Below are 21,716 nucleotides of genomic sequence, written 5' to 3' on the forward strand. Positions count from 1 at the left end.
GTCCCCACTCGTCCCCTGTGAATTCTCAGAGACCCTTGAGATCAAGAACTGAGAAGCTGGGTTCTGGCAGACATGAGGTTACGTTCAGATGCTTGCTTGATCCACTAGCAAGACTAACCATGCACTTCTGCATAAGTTAGTCTTCGAGCTTTTCTTTGCTCATCTGAAAAAATGCAGGTCATAGGACCGTGACGAGGAGTCCATGAAGCTATGTTTCCAAACCTCCTTTCACCATCATACCTAGTATTTAATAAAGTACTTAATTGCAATGCTTGTAGCTATGACAACAGGTCACTCAAGTACAGATTCAAATGAAGAGAGGGGAATAGTGAGGGAAAGAGATTGAGAGTTACCTGCCATATTTTTCCCCACCAAGAATTATTAGATTGGCAATTTCCCAGAGGTATTTGAAAATTCCCATCTAGAATCTGATTGCCTTGATATAACCTTCAGGGAGCCACGACAGAGCTGCCCAGAAGAACCACAAGTATCCCAAAGAATAGAAATCATCTTGTACTAGTCAATCACTTTGCTTTCTAAATGCCAGGTTACCTGTGACTAACCTTGAATAGCCCCAGTATACTTTGGGTTGGGAGCTCCTTCGGTTGAACTTAACCGTTCATTTCAAAACAAACGTAATTTATGGAAAGTGTACGTGCCATGATGTTTGACCTTTTTCAAGTTTGGCATTTATGCTCTTCCATCAGAAAACCAAATCCTATCTCTCTGTTGTTATTTTCCCATTTTGTGAGAACTGCCTGCGAACTGTCTGTTTTTGGCAATTACAGAAAATCTATTAGTCTATTCAATCTTCTGGGAATCACTGGACCCACAGATGTGATTTGCTGGTAGACCAGGAACTCCTTGGAGAGTGTCTAACGATTTCTTTGACCTTTAAAGAATTGAGTTTCTGTTTTAAGCTATCACAGTGAAAACCCAAGACATCTTTATTGGGGAGGAAAGCAAGGCAACCGTTACTGGCTATTATCTCAGTTCCCACTTTTCCCTTGTGGACACAGATAAATGGAGAAGGCCTTAAAACACAAGACAAATGATCTCCCTGGGAAGACCCAGCTGGACAGCCTATTGAGACAACACCGTAAGCAGCGTGTTGCCTACCACATGAGATTAGCTTTCTATTAGCCTGAACCTTTTCAAGGGCACTTGGCAAAAAAGCATTGCCACTTACTACAGAGAAGATTCAGATAGCTAACGGAAGTCGGTGCATTTGACAGACTCTTGAATTTCCATGAATTTCATTTTCTAGACTTTCTCCACTGGTTGTACTTCTGTTGCCACCACAGGGCAGCAGGACAAGAATAAACCACCCTACCGAAGTCGGGGGGTTTGATTTCAATATCTATGAATGCCTGTACAAACAGAGGTGACCCAACTTAGCAATGCTTCTCTTAAGAAGTGGTGCTGTTCCCGGCATTTCTGAGGCTGGAATCGTCATTGTGATGAACACTGGAGAGTTGAGTTTGAGGCAGATGGGGGCACCTCCCCTTAAGTCTTGTGATGAGATGTTTAGAGCTTTACTGTAAGAGACTCTAGCATTTAGCTAAACATACCAATGTAATGTAATGAGCTGAAAAAGATCATGGGAAAAGCCTTTGTGTGTTCTTCAATTCAATCAACATTTAGCTCTCTCCGAGGCATTGTGGGGACTGTTACTGAGTATTATGAGGACTTTTATTGCCCTTGAGCTGTTCAATCTTGCCAAGTACATGGTAGACGCTGTGTCAAGACAGGACACTTAAGAGTGGAGGCTTCTCTGGTAGAATAACATCAGGGTGGCAGGATGTGACAGGTCGGGAAGAAAGGTGGTTAGGTTTGAGACCTTTCCCAGCATTGAAGGTGCAAAGGTGCTCCCCCAGCTTTCTGCTTTGGTGGTTAATTCTCAATTTTCTAGGCTAATGAAGGAAGATGGTGGCATAGATAAGCCATGGAAGGGAAGTAGTGAGAAATCGGTTCGCATTTGTCTTGGGAAAAAATCATGTGCTCTGAAAAGAATGCCCCATTTCTGTACCTTGCTGGCCATGCAAATGATTTTCTGTTGAATTCAAGTTATCAGACAGGCAGGATGCAATCAAGGAGCACATTCCGGGTAGCTGAGTGAAAGGCAGTTTAGACATTTTTATTTTTAATTCCTTGGGCTAATTCAGCCAGCAGATAATAGGCCTGTGGAAATCTGAGTGGTGCTTGGCTTGAACAAATAGATTCCCCACATCCAAATCAAAATTCATTCTTAGCCAAGGACGTACACAGCATGGCGATAAAGAGAAAGATTTCCAACATATTTTGAAAATTCAACAATTTTAGCTACTGATTTTATGAAAATTCCTTCATAAGAATTCTAACTGTAGCCAGCATGGCCTCCTTTTATTTGAGGCTGATTGGGGGAGGGGACAGAGAGGAATGTTTTCTCTGGTAATAAAATAGCTCTTCGCTCAAACTTAATCGAAAAGCCACTTCGCACCCATGTAAGGTAGATAACATTTATGAAAAATTCATTGAATTGAGGAGCCCTCTGGCAGTACTGTAGAAGTTTAAAATCTCTTTTTCTTTCAAAAGTTTATTTAGTATCAAGCAAGAGGAGACTTTGTTTAACACTATTGAACATTTCAAGACTTGAGTTTCAAAAGAATACCACGTTATCTGCACTTATAATTGGCTTCCCTTTTTACGCATGTTGGCAAGAGAAAAAAATTAGCATATGGCTGAAAGATAAAATAACTAAATTTCTATGGAAACCTTTAAAATGAAAGGTGAGAGAAGTTTAAAATCTTATCAGAAAAAATACGCTATAAACTACAGCAGCTTTTTCCATTCATAGAGTTTAGGGCCAGAGGAAGAATTATTGGCTTTTTAATTGAGAAATGTCAATATCATTGATCATCTGAACTTCCAAATCTCATGTGACTTTCCTGTAGAAAGATAGATTGGATGCCCTCACTGAAAAGAATGAGAAACCAGTCCTCAAAGACAGATGTTCAATAACTCATGAATATACCCAGGCCAGCTTCCATATTCTCAGACATTCAAGAAAGGAGACGTAATAGGGTGAGGGGCTATTTGTTCTGTTAAGTCATTCGTCTTTGGCTAAATGGCACTAACATCTTGTGAAAATCACTCCCCAGCACCACCAGTCAAGAGCTTCCATTTGCTTCTTGGGTTCTTGGTCCCAGGGTTGCTCTGGAAACACAGTATCTATGCCTGAGCCATCAAGCAAAGTGGTCTCCACTTCCTCTCCCCTGCAGGTTCATGACCTCTGTCCTCGTCATCCGAATAGAAGAATGCTCTTTGTATGGGAGCAACACGTTGGGATCTGTGACTTCATCCCTCTGTTGGCGTATTTCCCCAGCCCCTTTCCCCCAGAAGATTTTACTCTCAACTCTCCAAAAAGTGATGGCCAGGAATTCCAAAAGTGCCACCAAGCAGTTCAGAGTGGTGCAACCTGGAGGGTCCAGACCAGAGGCAACTTATGATGCTGATCAAGGTTTCCCATGTGCTCCCACCTTCCCCTGCTAGTGACGTCTGTCCTCCCGTCCAGCTGGGTCTCGCCTCTCAGAGCCTCAGTTCTGTGTCACTCTGCCTCCATCATTACGACAAGCCTGAATTGCACTTATCATATCTTTTTTGTTTTGCAAGTTAACTAGCTAAGGCTTAGAGAAATGAATTGTTCACTGTCTATCACGGAGTGGGGAAAGTGAAAGAACTCGGATTGCAACCCAGGTCTCTATAACTAGATTCCAAGTGGTGCAAAAAGGCTAACATCGTGCTCTCGGATATGCATGTCTTCTGTGTGGAAGGCTTGAACCAGGTTTTCGAGAATTAAGGAGACTGCATGCAATTCCTGTAACTCCAAGCACGCGGGCTGCGGGGAAATGTTTCAGCATCGGTGGGTGTTTTCAAGCTTCCCTGAAGTACGTCTACCCGCTCTGCTTGACGTGCACTCCAGGAGACACGAGCACCTGCGACCGTCAACCGGAAAAACACCCGACCGAACCATTCAGAGCCTACAGAGGGTCAGGGGGAAAGAGGCCAGAGGAAGCCCAGAGCTGGGGCTGGGGGCCAGGGAAGTGCTATCAATGAGGCTAACTGGGCGATGCCTTTTCACGGAGACGAGTGTTTCCAATTGTGAGATTATACGGCCAGTGGGTGGCTGGGAGGGAAGGCTTGTTGCCGTTGGACGCCCTTTGGAATTGAGCCAGAGGGTTTGAACACAAAGGGAAAAACAACCCAAGGTGGGTGATGTCACAGAGCATCCTGAGGAAAGTGGCAAGGATAAAGCTTCCTACTGCTCGGATCCAAAGAACACAGACTTATTTTGGCATTAATTCCTTCTGCAGCCAGAAACTTGACTCTTAGGGCAAGATTAATCCTAATCGTAAAGACTCAGTGCTGCAGAGGAGGCGTGTGTGTGTGTGTGTGTGTGCGTGTGTAAGTCTGGTTCCTGCGTGTTCTCAGCTCTCCTCCACACGTGTTCTAGGCAGTTTATGAATCCCCGTAACGAGGCAAAGGCCTTTTCCACTGAGGTGCATAGAACGCTGGCTTGCTCTCCTCAAGGGCACTCAAACCATGATCAGAAATATGTCATCTCATATAATGATGATGATGACTTCATATGGGAAAAAAGGGGAGGGAAGAGGGAACCAAAACTCAAGAGGCTTTAGGTCAGTGGCTGCCCAGTGTCAGTGAAACAGAGAAATTCATTTTACTGCATTTCTTAGGCGATGAAGGAGGGTCTGTTTGTCAGGTCAAACCACCAATGAAAATATCTATGCATTGTAAATATTTTAAAATTTTCTATTATGCTGTTTTGATATCCTAATAAAAAAGAAAATAAAAACAAACCAAAACTGTTCTGGCTGGAGAGAGACTGCCCCTCCCAGGGCTAGCCAATTTTTAGAGAGAACCAGGGACCCAGCCTGGAGATGCTTCCGATGCACAAACCCGCCAACCCAGGGCCACACACCCTGTATCTGGCTCTGCATGCAAGGAGGCAGTGTTCTTCTGCTGCAGGCATCCTAGTGCCAGGTATCAAGCAACGAGGAACCACCCTCATCTCCCAACGCCCTCCCAAAGTATTCAGACCGGCCACAGCTAAGCTATTCATCCTGCTGAGCCATGCCTTCCTCATGCAAACCCCGAGAGAGGCCAGCCATAGCCTGACCCTCCCTGGCTGCTGTCTTCACTTCCTGACCATCCTGGTGTCCCTCCCGCGTGGCCTGGGCTGCACGCCGCCCCTCCCGCCTCAAGGACCTTCGAGTAGAATAAACTTTATTTCTTCCTGAGCCGCGATGCTGTCTGCTCTTGTGGCCACACTGACTGACCAGCTCATAAAAGAATACAAAACAATCTAAGGGTTGGGGTGAGAAAACACACACTTCCATCCTCAAGGCAAAAGCAACTCCACAAGAGTGAAGAATGTATTATCATCACAATCGAGACTTGTTCAGGCGGAAGGCAGTGCCTTCCACCCTGAGGGGCCACCCTGGAACCCTGTGGGTGGAGGACTGCCATGCTCTGTGGGGGACTGTGTGTTCTGGGTCTCAGCCCGGGGAGACCATTGGGACGGTTGCGAAGGCTGACTGAGCAGCTGGCTGTGGAACAGAGCTCACAGCTTCTTGCTCGGCAGCGTATGGGCCTGGGGAGCTGAGAGGATGGACCCGATGGCTGGGAACACTTACTTAGGGAGAAGACAGCAACGCCTTTCGAAGTGAGACAGGAGGGAAGGGGGCAGGACACAACCACTAAAAGAATGACAGAGCAACTAGCACCAAGATGGCGGAAGATTCAACTCCCAGCAGAGCTTGAGCATCGTTACAGGCTCATTGTAACACACTAGCTGCTAAATGGCCTCCCACAGGCGCCATGACAGTTTCAAGGCTGACCATAAAAGGCCAAAAAGTGGGTGATGGCCCACCTCCCGGGAATCCCAGCCTCCTGCCCAAAGTAGTTGGAATAAGCCTCCCACTTGTTAGCATATGAAGTTACCTGGCCCATAAAAACTGACCACCCCCCCGTAGCCACTCTCCCTTCTGAGTAAGATGGCCCTCATTCTGCCTGTGGAATGTGTGTCTCCTAGGACCCTTGGTCACTCTCTCTTGCTTTCTGAGATGGCCCACACTCCGTCTGTGGAGTATGTATCTCTCTGGATAAATCCACCTTCACTCTACAATGGCTCGCCCTTGAATTCTTTCCTGTGTGAAGCCGAGGACCCTCACTTGTCGGGGCATGTCCCAGGGACTCATCCAAGACCTGGGGCACGACCATCCTCTCATGTCCCATTTTCCTGTATCACAAGTACCAAATCTGATGTATGTGGTCTAATGGGCAATAGAACGTCCAGACTCCTAAGGTCCAAGGCCATGGATTTAGGACCTCCCACTGGAGAGTGGCGTTCGCTGTGCTTGGAGGCAGGTCCGCCCACCACTGCGGAAGGACAGGAGTTCAGCTGAGCTGCTGGAGGGCAGCGGACGGAGAGAAGAAGGACAGGGCTTTTGCTGGTTAGTTTAACAGCCATGCAGTGGGAGGCCAAGGGACAAGGAAGAAGGGGAAAGAGTGCTGGGGAGTTCAGGAGAAGTGGGTGCAGGCAGCAGGCAGATATTCAGGCAGACAGGCAATCACATCAAAGAGGCAGGGCCCATAGTACCTGGGCCCTAGGCGTGGAGCTGGGGTGCGGGATCTGGGCTCCAGACTGAGGGAGGATAAGGGTCATATACAATCCTCAGCCTGAAAAGAAACGCATCTTAAGGACCAGGCACAGGGCCAGGCACTTTATCAACCATCAATTTGTTTAATTTTCCCCAAAATCCTAAGAACCAAATACCAATAATATCTCCATTGAAAAGATGAAGAATTAAAACTTAACTTGTTTGGTAGATTTTTCCAGGGTCACACAGATAATAAATGTTGGCAAGAAAAGGGACCATAAGAAATTCAACTCATTCCATTGCTAAAGTTTTAAGTCTTAATAGGGAGAGAAGCTGTTGGAAGCAGAGTCAGGGTGAAGGTGGTTCTTTGGACCTGATCTCAGTGAAAAAAGGAGGAGGAGGGGAGGGGTTGGGGGAGGAGGGGGAGGGAGAGGAGAAGAAGCTCAGTCACTAGGGCTGGGGCACAAGTCCAGAGCAGAGCGAAGTGCAGAAGATACTGGCAGAGTCCCCAGGGATGTGTTTTAGAGTCACTCAGGTGCTCTACAGATGGACCCATCTCAAAACCAGGAGCAGAGGGGCCTGTGTGTGAGGACAATGCCCTAAGCTCTAGGGGTGGGGAATTCAGGCAGACAATTACACTAAAAGGTGACCAATCTCAAGTTCAGAAGGCCAGCACAGAGGAGCAGTAAGAAAGGGAGGAGTGAAAAAGGAGTTGAAGAATGGATCTTTCCCAGAAAATTGAGGCCAAGATTTAACAAAAAAAGTTCTTCACCCACACAGAACTTCCAGTGAAAGGAATAATAGTTTGTGTAATTGGAGATGTTTCATAGCTGAAGTATAATGTTCAATTCTGGACATTTTGCTTTTTAGGAGATGTCACCACAATGGTGAAGAATTGGAACAGGAGACATAGGGAAAGAAGAGAAGGAGAAGAAAATATTAAAGAAAGTAGACACTCATGTAGTCAGACCCTTACTGTAGTCCCTGTACTGTGAACTGGCTGTGCTGAGGTCATTCAAACATGGCCCTGCTCCCAGGAGGCCACACTGTCCAAGGCAGAGGCGGGACATCCACATTCACGTGGTAGAGAAAGGAACCCTCCTGGGTGAGGCTGCAGAAGCTGGAACTAGGACTTGTGTCTGGCATTTACAGGGAAGTAGATTTAATGACTGTATCAAGAGGAATGCTTTTATTGTGTCTCTAACAATCTAGTGAAGGTGGGGACCATCTACTCAGAATTTGGATGACCAACTTGGAGAATATATACGGAAGAATTTCCTGAACTGGTTAGGAGGGTGCACTAGGTAACTCTGAAGGCCTCTTTTTATATAAAGATTTAAGGGCTCTATGTTATGTTGTTTTTCATTAACTTAGCAAATAACATTTACTCAAATTTTATGAAATGAACAGCGGCGAGAGACTGTCCAAGAGGATTAAAAAAAATAAAGTGTCAGAAAGACCTCATCATCTCATTAAAGTAAAAACAACTCAGGTCTGACTTTTTATTTTAATAATTATGAGCCATATTTTCATGCCAATAAGAAAGATCACCCTGACCCATGTTCTGGGACTCTGCGTGCCTTTGTTCATTACATCAGTGCTGTGTTTTAGTGGATCTGCTTTTATCTTCACTTTGTATTTCTGTGTATCTCCAACGTTAAAAACCAAACAAAAACAAACAAACATATGAAAACAAAACCTCAGGCTGGATCATGGAATTTCTTAGAGAAAGATCAGGGGAAACCCAGGAGTAATGGCTGACAGGGAGGTTTCCAAGGGCAGGACATGCTTCTAGATCAGTTTCTCTCATGTTCCAGGCTGCCCCTGGATCCCACTGGGAGGAGTCTTGCAGGGGAAGCAAATGCAGGTTTTGCTGGTCTGGGTCTGAGAAATGCTTTACCAGGTTCATGTCACACACTGTTATTCCACATATATTATTCATGTAATGCAAACCAAGCAGTACCTTTGCCTAATTCATTTCGGTTTGCTGTTTGGAGAAAGACTGATTTCTGTTGGAATCTCTTCTCCACCACTTACCCATGTGAATTCAGACCAGTTATTTGGACCTCTTTGATCCTCATCCCTTTTAACAGGGTAATGATGAGCGTTAAGTCAGGTAGCAGTCTGAAACAGTAGGTGTCCCACACACGTCAGTAGTTGTCACCTGGACAAAACAGGCACTCTGCCTTGGCCGGCGTGGAGCAGCCACCGTGGCAAGGATGGAGGCAGACGTTTTGATTTGAAATGATCCACGTGTGAAATGCCTGATTTGTCTTTATTAAGCTACGTACACAGAAAAGAATGTCCCCGGCCCCGACTCCCTTCTTGACCCTCCTCACCGCTCACGCCAGCCCATCCCAACACATCTCCCCTGACCTCAGCTGCAGCGCCGATGAGATTGGGCTTATCAGAGAGGCGAGGCCCAGGGATGGAATGTGGATGTCTGCAAGCTGAAAGTTGCATATTGCTGGTCAGAAAACCACGTCAGAGGCGGGTCAAGGCTGGTGCCAACAGCCAGAACTACCTGTGACACTGCAGGTACGCTCCCTTCCTTGTTACAAAGCTGCAGTTGGCTTGTATTTTCTCAAACCTGAGAACAAGACATACGTTCCCTGGAGCCGAGCCATTTGAGATATTACTTTAAGCTTAGCTGTTAACCCACTATCACTGTCTGTAACAGAGTTTCCCTCCCCTCTAAAATGGAGCTAATGATAATTGTCTCCCTTGAGTTTCTGCTCACTGTGTGCCAGGTACCCGTATTGAATGAGATTAAGTGATATCTAAGAGAGAGCGATTATTAAAGGCTTTTGAAAAGGAGGCAGAGAGAAGCTAAGTCACTTGGGAAGGTCACACTGGTTATAACAGCCCATCTGAACTCCACCTTCAGGATCACGGGCGTTCAGGACCTCTGGGGATGTCACCTCTAGTTGCCTCTGAATTCTCAGGACGATTTCAAGGCTCTCGGGAAATTAAAGAAGGGGTGGGGAAGAAAAGCTTAAAGACTTTCATAAGTGAGACATATTTCTGGTTAAACCAATGGCCATGCCTCGATGCGGTCTTGGAATTTCCAGGTAGACGAGCTGCATTATCCCAACCTCCGTTCCTTCAGCAGAGAAATGGAACTCCGAAGCCACGGAACAGTAACAGATGTTATTTACTCCATGGCAACGGCCCAGATTGCAAATCAAAAGACAGCCATGAGTAGAAGAGAGGCATTAAAAGTTAAAAAGCCCAGTGCTTTTATACTTAATTAGACTTTAATGCTTACTATTGATTGAAGTTACCTTTTAGCAGTTTTTTTTTTCCCCTAATGAGTCTTTACAGCTTCTATGCCTACATTTTTAGTTGTAAAGGCGTAGTTAATTACAAATCAATGACAGCGTATTTTATCACAGACTTCAAAACCTCAATGCCACTTTGTTGTCACTTTGGAACAGTGGAAGGGTGACGAAGACACACAGAAAGATGGTCTTAGGAATGACTGTTTCCACAGGAAATCAAAGACTCATCCCTTCCCACAGCATCCCACGTCAGGCAGTAACGTTCGGCTGTCTCAGCCATCCTGCTTTCAGTCTCTCTCTCCCTCCAAACGTTACTTCCCTTAACTGATCTATAAATGGCACTTGCATTCTTCATCTGTTTGGTTCAGCACTCCCCAGAGATTAAAGGAAGGGAAGAAAGACTATTCCCAGCCACAGACCGCACAGCAGTCAGGCACGACTACGGAGCCAGAGGAAGCACCATCCAGGTGTCTCTGAGCAGGCACACGCGCAAAACGGACGCACAGGAGAGCAGCCAGCTCAGGCTGGGATGCTCTGTAGCCCGCTGAGTGGGCTTACCTTGCTTGCAGAGAGGGGCGCTCCGCTCAGCCCCCCGGGGCCTTTTCATCGTAGGAGAGCACTGCAGCGAGAGCTCCTGGGGCTCTTTTCTCCCTGCTCCTCCGCGCTCTCTCTGAAGCTGTCAGCACCCCCCACCATGGAGATGAGAAACCCCACCGGAGAATCTCGTTTTTCTTTGCCTTTCCGGACACATTCACCACACACAAAGGCCACTGCGTTCTCCGCTTTGCTCTAGTGAATCAACACTTTCTTTAACTGGTTCCCATGCCTACACGTAGTAGATCGTCTTGCCAATGGTGGCTTCCAGAAAACAAGAATCCAGAAGAAATTGCCTTCCTTCCTGCCTGTCTACGTCTTTGTCTTTTGAATTTATTCAACAAGGATCTCCCCAAATCACAAAATGGCCAAACGTTCCCTCTAAACTCACTGTCCCAGAGACTGGATTTTTTTTTTCCTCACTAACACCTCCAGGACTTGTATAACTTCTTCCAAATTAGTTCTTCCTAAGTGTAGGTGCTTTAATACTGTCACTGTAAAGGTTTGTTCTATGCAAAACCACACCCAACCCATCTGACTACGTAGTCCTGAACCTAAGGTGAACAACCTCTAGCCAAACATCATTTTATTTGGGTTCCAAGAAAGTGTGTGCCCCTGGAAAACCACTGACAACTTCAGAAATGTTTCCGAGGACAAAGTTTCAATACTTTTCTGAGAAGCTGGTTTTGTTTTCTGGCTTGTTTGTGTGTTTCTTCCAAGGTTATGAGATGAGAGAATAAGTTTCTCACTCAACATCCATTTTTCACCTATTGAAAATCTTACAATTTGGAATGAACTAGTCAAGAATGTGTGGACGTTTATAAGAAATTGAGTCAATGCTGGTACCAATGACCGAGATGATGGAACTAGAAGAGAAGGAATTTTGGAGTGGAGAACTCAGTGGTCGAGGTTTTACTGTGGTAACTGGCTATGTTCTCTGACAACCAAATGAAGATGCCAGGTAGACAATGTATATTATCCTGGAGTTGAGGAGAGAGGTCTAGAATGGAGGTATAAGATTGGAAGTTATCAGTATGTATATGATATTTAAAATTATAGACATGGATGAGAACACACAAGAAGTGAAGGTAGTGAGAAAAAAAAAGATTCCAATGACTAAGCTCTAGGGCAACCCAACTTGAAGTTGGGAAGATGAGGACGATCCAGCAAAGGAAAAAGAGAGTTGCTGAAGTAGATGGAAAACCATGAGATGTGGAATGAAGTGAAAAAAATACGGCAAGGAAAAGGGAGTGATACTCTGCGCCAGAGATTAATGACAGGTCAAGATGAGGACTGAGAACTGACCAATGGGTGTGGCCATGTGATGTCACTGGTGGCTCTGACGAAAGATACCGCAATAGAATTTTGGAGACAAATGCCTGATTAGACTAGGAATAAGTGGGAACAGGCTGAGAGGAAGCGGAGACAATCTGTACCCCATTTGTAGGGCATTCTGCTGTCAAATGGAGTGAAAGAATGTGGTGATGGATGGGGAGAACATGGGGGTTGAGGGGCTTACATTTTAGAGAGAGTTTTTTGTTTTGTTTCAATATGAGAATTGTTACAATTTGTCACATAAGATGTTGCCACCTTAATTTTTAAATTAAGTAAATGTCCTACAATTACTCCTGTTGTCATTTCTATTAAAAATAAGTACTTCTTTTGAGAGACTTGAAGAAGGTGCCTTGTTTGGTCTTAGTTTCATTACAAAATCACGGGGGAGAGAAAGGAATACTATTATTGGATCAACAACTATGTCTCCTTTGTGCATGTTATATTACCAACCACCAATTTAACTAATGATGTGAAAAGTGAATAATCAACCTTTAAAAAATCTTTTTCTGTCCTATTTATACTACATTATGTAAAGCACTTTGCTTAATTTCATCTTAAATAAAACACTGAGATTAACATTCAAAAATCAGTTGCATTTCTTTACACTAACGATGAATCAACAGAAAAAGAAAGTAAAGAAACAATCCCCTTTAAAATAGCACCCAAAGTAATAAAATACCTAGGAATAAATCTAACCAAGGAGGTGAAAGACTTATACACAGAAAACTATAAACCATAGATGAAGGAAATTAAAGAAGACTTAAAAAAATGGAAAGATATCCCATGCTCCTGGATTGGAAGAATCAATATTCTTAAAATGGTCATACTGCCCAAGGCAATCTACAGAGTTAATGCAATCCCTATCCAATTACCCAGGACATATTTCACAGAACTAGAACAAATCATAATAAAATGTATATGGAACCACAGAAGACCTAGAATTGCCAAGACATTACTGAAGAAAAAGAAAGAGGCTGGAGGAATAACTCTCCCAGACTTCAGACAATACTATAGAACTACAATAATCACGACAGCATGGTATTGGTACAAAAACAGACATATGGACCAATGGAATAGAATAGAGAGCCCAGAAATGAACCCACAAATTTTTGGCCAACTCATCTTCGACAAAGGAGGAGAGAATATACAATGGAATAAAGATAGTCTCTTCAGCAAATGGTATTGGGAAAACTGGACAGCAGCATGTAAATCAGTGAAGCTAGAACACTCCCTTACACCATACACAAAAATAAATTCTAAATGGATCAAAGACTTAAACATAACACAAGATACAATAAACCTCCTAGAAAGAAAATATAGGCAATTTATACATGTAAAAAATGTTCTCCTAGGGCAGTCTACTCAAGCAATAGAAATAAAAGCAAGACTAAACAAATGGGACCTAATGAAACTTACAAGCTTCTGCACAGCAAAGGAAACCAGAAGTAAAACAAAAAGACAACCTACAGAATGGGAGAAAATTTTTGCAGCTCATGTAACTTAATAAGAAAAAAAAAACCCAATCCAAAAATGGGCAGAAGACCTAAACAAGCAATTCTCCAAGGAAGACATACAAATGATCAATAGGCACATGAAAAAATGCTCAATATCACTAATTATTCGAGAAATGCAAATCAAAACTACAATGAGGTATCACCTCACACCAGTCAGAGTGGCCATCATTCAAAAGTCCACAAATGACAAATGCTGGAGAGGCTCTGGAGAAAAGGGAACCCTCCTACACTGCTGGTGGGAATGCAGTTTGGTGCAGCCACTGTGGAAAACAGTGTGGAGATTCCTCAAAAGAATAGGAGTAGACTTACCATATGACCCAGGAATCCCACTCCTGGGCATATATCCAGAAGGAACCCTACTTCAGGATGACACCTGCACCCCAATGTTCATAGCAGCACTATTTACAATAGCCAAGACATGGAAACAGCCTAAATGTCCATCGACAGATGACTGGATAAAGAAGAAGTGGTATATTTATATAATGGAATACTATTCAGCCATAAAAATGACAACATAACGCCATTTGCAGCAACATGGATGTCCCTGGAGAATGTCATTCTAAGTGAAGTAAGCCAGAAAGAGAAAGAAAAATACCATATGAGATTGCTCATATGCAGAATCTAAAAAAAAAAAAAAAAAAAAAGAACATAAATACAAAATAAAAACAGACTCATAGACATAGAATACAAACTTCTGGTTGCCAAGGGAGGTTGGTGGGAAGGGACAGACTGGGAGTTCAAAATTTGTAGATACTGACAGGCACATGCAGAACAGATATACAAGATTATACTGTAGAGCACAGGGAAATATATACAAGATCTTGTGGTAGCTCACAGTGAAAAAAAATGTAACAGTGAATATATGTATGTTCATGTATAACTGAAAAATTGTGCTGTACATTGGAATTTGACACAACATTCTAAAATGACTGTAACTCAATAAAAAAAGTTAAAGAAAACACTGTTTATACATTTGTGTTAAATAATATAAATAAACTATAGATGATATAAGACCCATATTAACAGCTTTTCAGTAAACATTAACTAAAATGATTCTAATATTAATCTACAAATTAATCATAGCTTAATCCTAAACCACTTGTTCACCTATGACGTTTTTTGGTATACAGTTTATGCTTAATACTTATTTCTTGAAAAAAATGAATGAGTGAGTGAGTGAATAACGGATCCTACAGGCATCTGCTATTATAACCATTTCCCTTTAAGAATTATATTTGGTTTAAGACAAGGTTATAAGTTGGAGTTCTTTATAAACCATTCATACTTCTGAGAAGAGAAAATTTTAAAAATGAGACATACGATTTGAGTCTACTTAATCTGACAGCCTGATATATTAATGAGAGACAGATAAATTTGTCTATGCACATAGTTTTTCTATAGCTTTTATAGTACTATTGAGGAGATGTATAAATTGTCAACAGAATCATTTTAAACGCACAGAATGCTAGATCTAGGATTCTCAACCTTAATGTTTTGGGCCAGGTAATTCTTTTTTGTGGGAGGATGTTCTGTGCTTATAGAGTGTTTAGCAACATCCTCAAACGCTTCCCGCTGCATGCCAGTATGACCCCAACTCCCAGTGTGATGGCCAATAATGTGTCCACACATTGTCAAATGTCCCCTGGGGGACAAAACCACCCCTGGTTGAGAACTACTCTCCTAGACTCAAAGAACCAAGTAGATAACTTTTCCTGTTGGTTAGTGGGATCTATAATCAAATATGGATTCACAAAACATGTAAATATGATTTCTTTCAAAAACAAAATAAAGGCGGACTCTTTAAGGAGAAAGTACATATGTAAAACGTGGGTAAGAGGCTACAGTGTTTGTAATTTGATGTTAACATGACTCTTTGCTTGTGAAAACATACACTCATAGGAAGAATGGAAAATGGGTAGGGAGGAAGCACTCTTCCATGGAGGGGTAAGTGTCAGCTTTGGTTTTTCAGAGAATCATGTTAAGACTGGTTTAATTTCTTGTCTTTAAAGTAAGAGGCAACATAGTGGTTAAGAATGTAGATGGCAGAGGTCAAAAACATGAAAAGAAAGCAGGAATCTTATGAGGAAATTGAATGACAAAGGTAGCTTCTGCACAGAGGGTTTCTGCTAACATGTGAAGACCTTGAGTTTCCTCTTCAACAGTTGTGGGGGGTGCTCAGGGATGGGGGATAAGGCTAGGGCATGCCCAAGGGGGAAGTTTATGTTCGGAGACCCTGCTGCACAGGGATGGAATCCAACAGGCTACCATCTGAGGGTAAGGCTGAGCAAGAAATAAAGCTGATGTGCTACAGAGGACATCAAGGAGATGTGCCTGTTTCAACCTTGACACCAGGTAGAAGGAATAAAAAAATCTCCCCCTGAGAATTTCTAATGACAAGCTGGCTCTCACAGAGCTGTGTGATTAAAAATTTAGGTGACCTATGTGGTTAAAAAAAAAAAAAAAGAACTGAGATGGATAATACTCCACTAATTAGAATCCCGGCTCTAGCTACTTTATTTAGGCACACGGTGCCTCAGTCCCCTCCTCTGTAAAAGAAAGGTTATAGAAATACCTATTTCTTATAACTCTTGGCAGAAGGAAATAAATTAACATCTGTAAAGCACTTATAAAAGCACCAGGTGATAATATCTGTCAGCTCAATGTTACATAACATTCTGATGGGAGAGTACAATTGGAGGAAATTACATGGCTGAAGGAACAGGCAGAGAAGCACTAGGTAAACTTAAAAATGTGCAAATGAAAGGCATTGATCTTGGAGAAACACTATACAACTATTCTTAGGATAATCCATAAGATAATCATGTTGACTAATTCAGTAGAGTAATCTGAAATAGAGAGGAAAACAGTTTGACTTTCATGTGGTACAATGTAGGCAATGGACAGAATTGTTTACTTGCATATCGTTTTCCATACCTAAGGGGAAATTCTAAGTGGTTTCTTGTAGCCTCTGTCCCTGCTGTAACCACGCCTTCGGACAGACCCAAACAGACCTCCCAGGAGCCACTTTTGCTGGCCTGGGTGATTCCTGTCACTCTAACTGCCGGTCGACAGCAGGACCCGGAGGAAGTATCTGCAGTCCTCACGGCTGAACGGCGCACTCCTCTCCCGCTGCTTAGGAAAGTCTCCCATCACCTGTCTTCCTAAGTTATTTGAAACTTACTAGCTTATTTTCCTCTCTTGGGCCAAACTGTGCTACCATGTAAATAATCCTAATAGATTTCGAAATCTGGACTCAGAAATAAATCTGCGGTAAATTGGCTAGCATGGACTTTCTCTCCAATTAGAAATAATTATTTAATTTCAAAGCTGAACAAGGAGGCATAATAAAAATTTCTCTTTGGATCATTTTTTTTCCCTGAATTTGGATGAATTATTTATCCGGCTGGTTGTCGTACCATCTACCAAACATACACATTACTAAGCAAGGACCCAGTGAGAACTGTTGCCATGGCCGAGTCAGGTGCTCGCAGGGGAGGAGGACTGAACTCAGAATAGGAGTCCCAGAAGGGCACTACCACAACAAGAACTCACTGTCTGACCCCGCCTAGACATGCCCTCAAACTCCGTCCTCAGTCTCTGCCCGAACATTTTCATTGGCAAGGAACCCAGTGCCCCTTCGCGTGTTTGGGTCGTGTTTTATGATGACTCACGATATCACTGAGAAGTCCTTCCTTAAACTCAGACAGAACTGTGTCTCCCGTAGCTCTCACAAGCCTCTCTGATCCTCCTGCTGTCCTGATACAAAAAGTCGTGTCCCACTTCTAACAGCCAGTTCTTCAGACAGAAAAAGAGAAGAATCTCATAGTCGCTCCTTACTTTCCAAGTCCCTCTTCCCTTCTTCCACTGAACACCCTCCGGAGCCTCCTAGGTTCCTGATATGCAGAGAGGTTATTTACCTTGTCACTTCTGAGAGAGAAAAGGGTTGGGACAAATGCTACAAAAAACGAGCCAGCAAGACAGCAGGTGTCAAGCAGGACAGCTGGAACACTTAACTAATTTACAAGCAGTTGTGTGCTAGCAAATTCTAATAATGGGCTCTCTGAGGGAAAAAAAAAAGGACTGATTGTAGCGTTTGCCCATTTCTGTGGTATAAACTCCAAGCATGGCCAATTTCAAGTCACTGACATGATGTATCAATGTTTCAGGATGGGGAGTTGGGGAAAGGTGTGCTCAGCTGGGTCCTGGGCGCTGACACCAGTCTGCTCCAGTATGACACCATGTCCTAAGCCATGTGTTAGGATTTGCTCAATGTCCTGATTATTCTTCTCTGAATATCTTTTAAAATGTGATGTATCTTAACTCATAATTATTGAGGTGTTGTTTGACCAGCCCAGAATCTGTCCAGATTCCACTCAAAATTCCACTTCAAAGATCCAATTCCATTAAAATTCAACTCCACAGTTACTGTGAATGCGGGTAGGGGAGGTGACACAAAGTCACAGAGAAAGGCTCTAGCTTCTAATATTCAGGTCAGAAAACAAATTGGTCTTTAGCGTCTGTACTGGAAATAAAATTGAGCAAATCTGATCGATTAGGGTATATGCTCATTAAATTACATATATCACTAAGCAATTGTTAAATACCACTAAGTCTTAATTAAAGTTGTCATTTTTTTTTAAATGGATTAAAAAAGAAACTGGATTTAAAATTGCAGGCTTGTTAAGAAGGATAGTGTAAAAAATGATTTAAAGTTTTAACTGTTTCCATATAATTCAGTGAGCATTTACGAAGTTTTTATCATGCGTTAAGGAAATTCTATAAATACTCAACTTAAAACTCTACTAAGGAATAAACTTATTTTCGTGTTTAGCCTTCTTCACTCTTGGATAGGCTCCTACTTTCTTTAAAAGCCACGGGCATGTTTGTGATTGTTCTTCGGTGGATCCATCCTGCAGTAGATACTTGTGAGTCATTTTTCCCCAAGGGTGTCATTTACACCCTTACTCTGTCCACACTGACTGCAACTGGTTGAGACAAACTATGTTAGCAGGAAAAACTATAGTATTTATTTGGCTTGGTCGTGGAATCTAGGACAGGGAGAGGTAGGGGACAGAGGAGTGGGGAGCAGTGTATGGTAAGTCAGGTTAAAGAATTTCAGTGATTCTAAGGCAAGATCAAAGGGCTTTTGGATCAAGGGAATAAGACAATCTGATTAGTATTGACAAGGATGTGTCTGGCAGTGGTGGTGAGCATGGATTGGCCAGACAACAGACAGGAAGGGCAGCGAGGATGATACTGCATAACCTAGGGGATCAAAGCAAAGGGAACAGAGTCAAGAGATACTCAGGGGTCTGAATCCACAAGAATCCGAAATCCATCAGGGAGGGAGAGGACCAGGGAGAGGAGGTGAGTAGCAGAGGGATGGGGAAGAGGCGAGATGAGTCTGAGGGAAGAACGGGTTCAGCTGCCATCAAGTCGATAGGTCGGATGGCAAAAAGTTGGTGGTTTTCTTTCCTGGTTAAACAAGGGGTTGGAGGGTAAAGGAGACAGGATTAGAGAGTCAAAGAGAATGGAAAGCATTTGAAACAGTCACCGTAGGGAAGCTGAAAAATATGCTATGGGGGGCTGCATTCAGGGTCCATCCTTAGGAACATTCCCTCAAGAATCTAAATGAGCACGAATATTTTGAAGACGTGTTCCAGGTGCTCCCATTAAGTCTCCCCACTTCCCTCTAATGACCCGTTCCTCTAATTTTTGATGAAACCCACCAAAGAAAACAAATGCTTTCTGATTTAAGAATTTTAACAAGGTAACTCATTCCATTCTTGGTTTCCAGATTGACCACTAAATGGTCTTTATGACAAAAGCGGTGAATACTTGTTCCGAAAACATTTGCTGGAGTGCACCCTCCTCCTCCCTGCCCTCAAATGAGCTCCTGACATCAGCAAGGACACAGGAGCGCACAGCGGTGCGACTGACCGCGTCCCTGTGTGCGACTCTGAAATTCAGTCAGGGGACAAACCCCAGTGAGGTCATGTCTCGTTTGGGATTAGATGGCTAGCTCCGATTCTGTGATCATATTAAGAAAAATGCACATAAAACGCCTAGGAATTTTCCCTTGGTTTGATTCAGAAATTAAACTTGCACATGTCATGTCTCCAAAATGAGCATTCCACCATATCAGAGGCTTTCTTTTGATAGTAAGAGGATGTAAAAGAAAGTAAGGTACATGCTCCCTTCCTCAGCTGGCTAGGTCATGCACCTCTCTGCAGCTCTGGAGTTACATGTTTTAAATATAGATTTGTCTACACTCTAAAAAAGTAAAGTTTATATCCAAAGACCTTAACCAAGTTACTAGCTATAACCTAATCAACCTTATAGAAGCCACTGAGAATGCTGAGGTCAAAACGTATTCCTGTTTGCCTAATACCAAGTCATCCTCGTTCTGAGGGGCTCAGTTTTCAGTAGAGCAGAAGGTGTACATCAACTGACTTATGAAGACAACTGTCTTCATTGTCCATCTGATGAAATGTACATAGTGTCATCAGCACCGCTTACCTGATACCCAACACGATCTGAAAAACTAGCATGTTACCAGCAATTTCCAAATCTTTGCTCCAAACGTTCTGTGTTGTCACATCAAAAAAATCAAAAGGATCGCTCATTTGGAAATGTGAGCATCCGTTTTAATACAATAATCGTAGCCATTACCCCGGTAACAGTTTTACATTTTATCTGATCTGTTTTAATTCTTAAGCAAACCCGTAAGATAGTTACTAATGTCACTAGCAATTTTTAAGTAAGCATTAAATACACTGATAGAGTCTCCCATATCTAATTGTGAATGAAAATTATGAGCAGGATTAGAACTGAAACCTAAAATCAAAGACAACATACTCCTCGTAATAAAGGCACAACAGATGTTCTCAAAGACAGACAGCCAATTTGAACTCGTCACAGGTGAAGTCATTTCACAAAGAAAACAAATGCCCAAACCAGACTGTGTGCAGGAGACTCACAAGCAATGAGACCTTTGCTGCAATGACCCAGAAAGAGGACTGAGTAATACAAATGCCAAATTATCACAGATCGGAACCAGGTCAAAGAAATCTCGATCCAAGTTTGAACCGGTTCTAACCATTTGTCTGGCTTCAAAATTATTGGCTCTACGCTGAATGTCCAGTGGCCCCAAGTGATCTTTTAAATTCGGGCAGGGCCCATCTTGCCATTTAAAGGTTTCTATATGGAAATTGTAATAAGTATTGTAGAAATAAAGACCACCCAAATGAGAATAAGCAGGGGCTATCATTCAGAGTCTGCTGTAGCAAGGGAGTCAGCCACCATCACTTGTGTTTGGCAGAGACTCAAAGGGAGGCAGCAGAGTGGGAAAGCATTACAGTTAAAAAAAAAAAAAAAAAGAAGAAGGCTTCAGGTATGGTGTGATCCAAGGCTGTTGGCATGAGAAGCTGGAACCAGGTTAATTAGAAGTAGGGCATCCACTATGATTGGGAAGTACATTTTGCTTTATCTGGTTGGTTCTAAGTTAGAAGTGGGGAAAAAAAATTAGGGAAATTTAAAGTCAAACACCAGTTCTTTACCATTTTAGGCCAATGGCTACAAAATGTGTCTTCCAGGGTTATTTGCTATAGAATTTGTGAGTCAGAGTTCTACTGTCATACATGATCTTGGCCACTGTATGTTCAACCTTTCAAAATAAACAGTACAATATGGTGGTAAATAAAATATGGGACAGCCACTTTACATAAATATACTTCTTAAAAGTATAGCCTCCACAGAATACTTTAAAAATTGAATCATTTGTGAATAACATTCCCCAGATAAGTTATTCAAACTTCCCTATTATATGAGTAAAACAATGCACTTAATCACTTTTTTCAAGGAAGCTTGGCTTTCTTAGAAATTGAATTATCTATTAACGAATATATTAAAGTTGGATTGATTCAACTGTAATTGAATCTGATTTTAATGAAAACTATTGTAACAAATAGTCAAAGATAACAGTTTTCTGTGGAGAAATTGCATGGCCCTGCAGCACAGGCCGAACAACAGTTCCTTCCCTCTCTCAGGACGGGTAAACTATAACCAAGCTGGATGCATCATGTTCTTGGAAACATGACGTTTTGCCCACTTTGCATTTACTTTCAAATCTGACTCTTTTTTTTTTTATTCATCATTTAAAGTTTTATTAATTTTCTACCTCACATCCATGTTCTACATACTTTTTTTTCTCACAATTCTCCCAAGCAAGCAGAGGGAATTTCATTTCTGCACACTCCTAGTCATTCTCTCACATATACGCATTTTATAGAGTAGCAATTATAGCATATAAACAAATCTGTACCCTGCTTTTT

General features: G+C 42.6%; 1 protein-coding gene across 9 annotated transcripts in view; it reads right to left on the minus strand.

Annotated features, from left to right (window-relative positions):
• Nucleotides 1–21,716, minus strand: part of KCNJ16 (potassium inwardly rectifying channel subfamily J member 16) — a 58,642-nt gene that overhangs the window by 17,098 nt on the left and 19,828 nt on the right. Inside the window, exon 1 of one of the 9 annotated variants that reach the window (XM_014567842.2) lies at nucleotides 10,499–10,629. The exons of the other annotated variants lie outside the window; for them this stretch is intronic. The gene's annotated coding sequence lies outside the window, so the exon portion shown is untranslated. Of the gene's footprint in view, nucleotides 1–10,498; nucleotides 10,630–21,716 lie in introns of those variants that run through there. 9 annotated transcript variants of the gene reach the window in all.

The sequence above is a fragment of the Camelus ferus genome, chromosome 16 (assembly GCF_009834535.1).
Source record: "Camelus ferus isolate YT-003-E chromosome 16, BCGSAC_Cfer_1.0, whole genome shotgun sequence".
Taxonomy (NCBI): Eukaryota; Metazoa; Chordata; class Mammalia; order Artiodactyla; family Camelidae; genus Camelus; species Camelus ferus.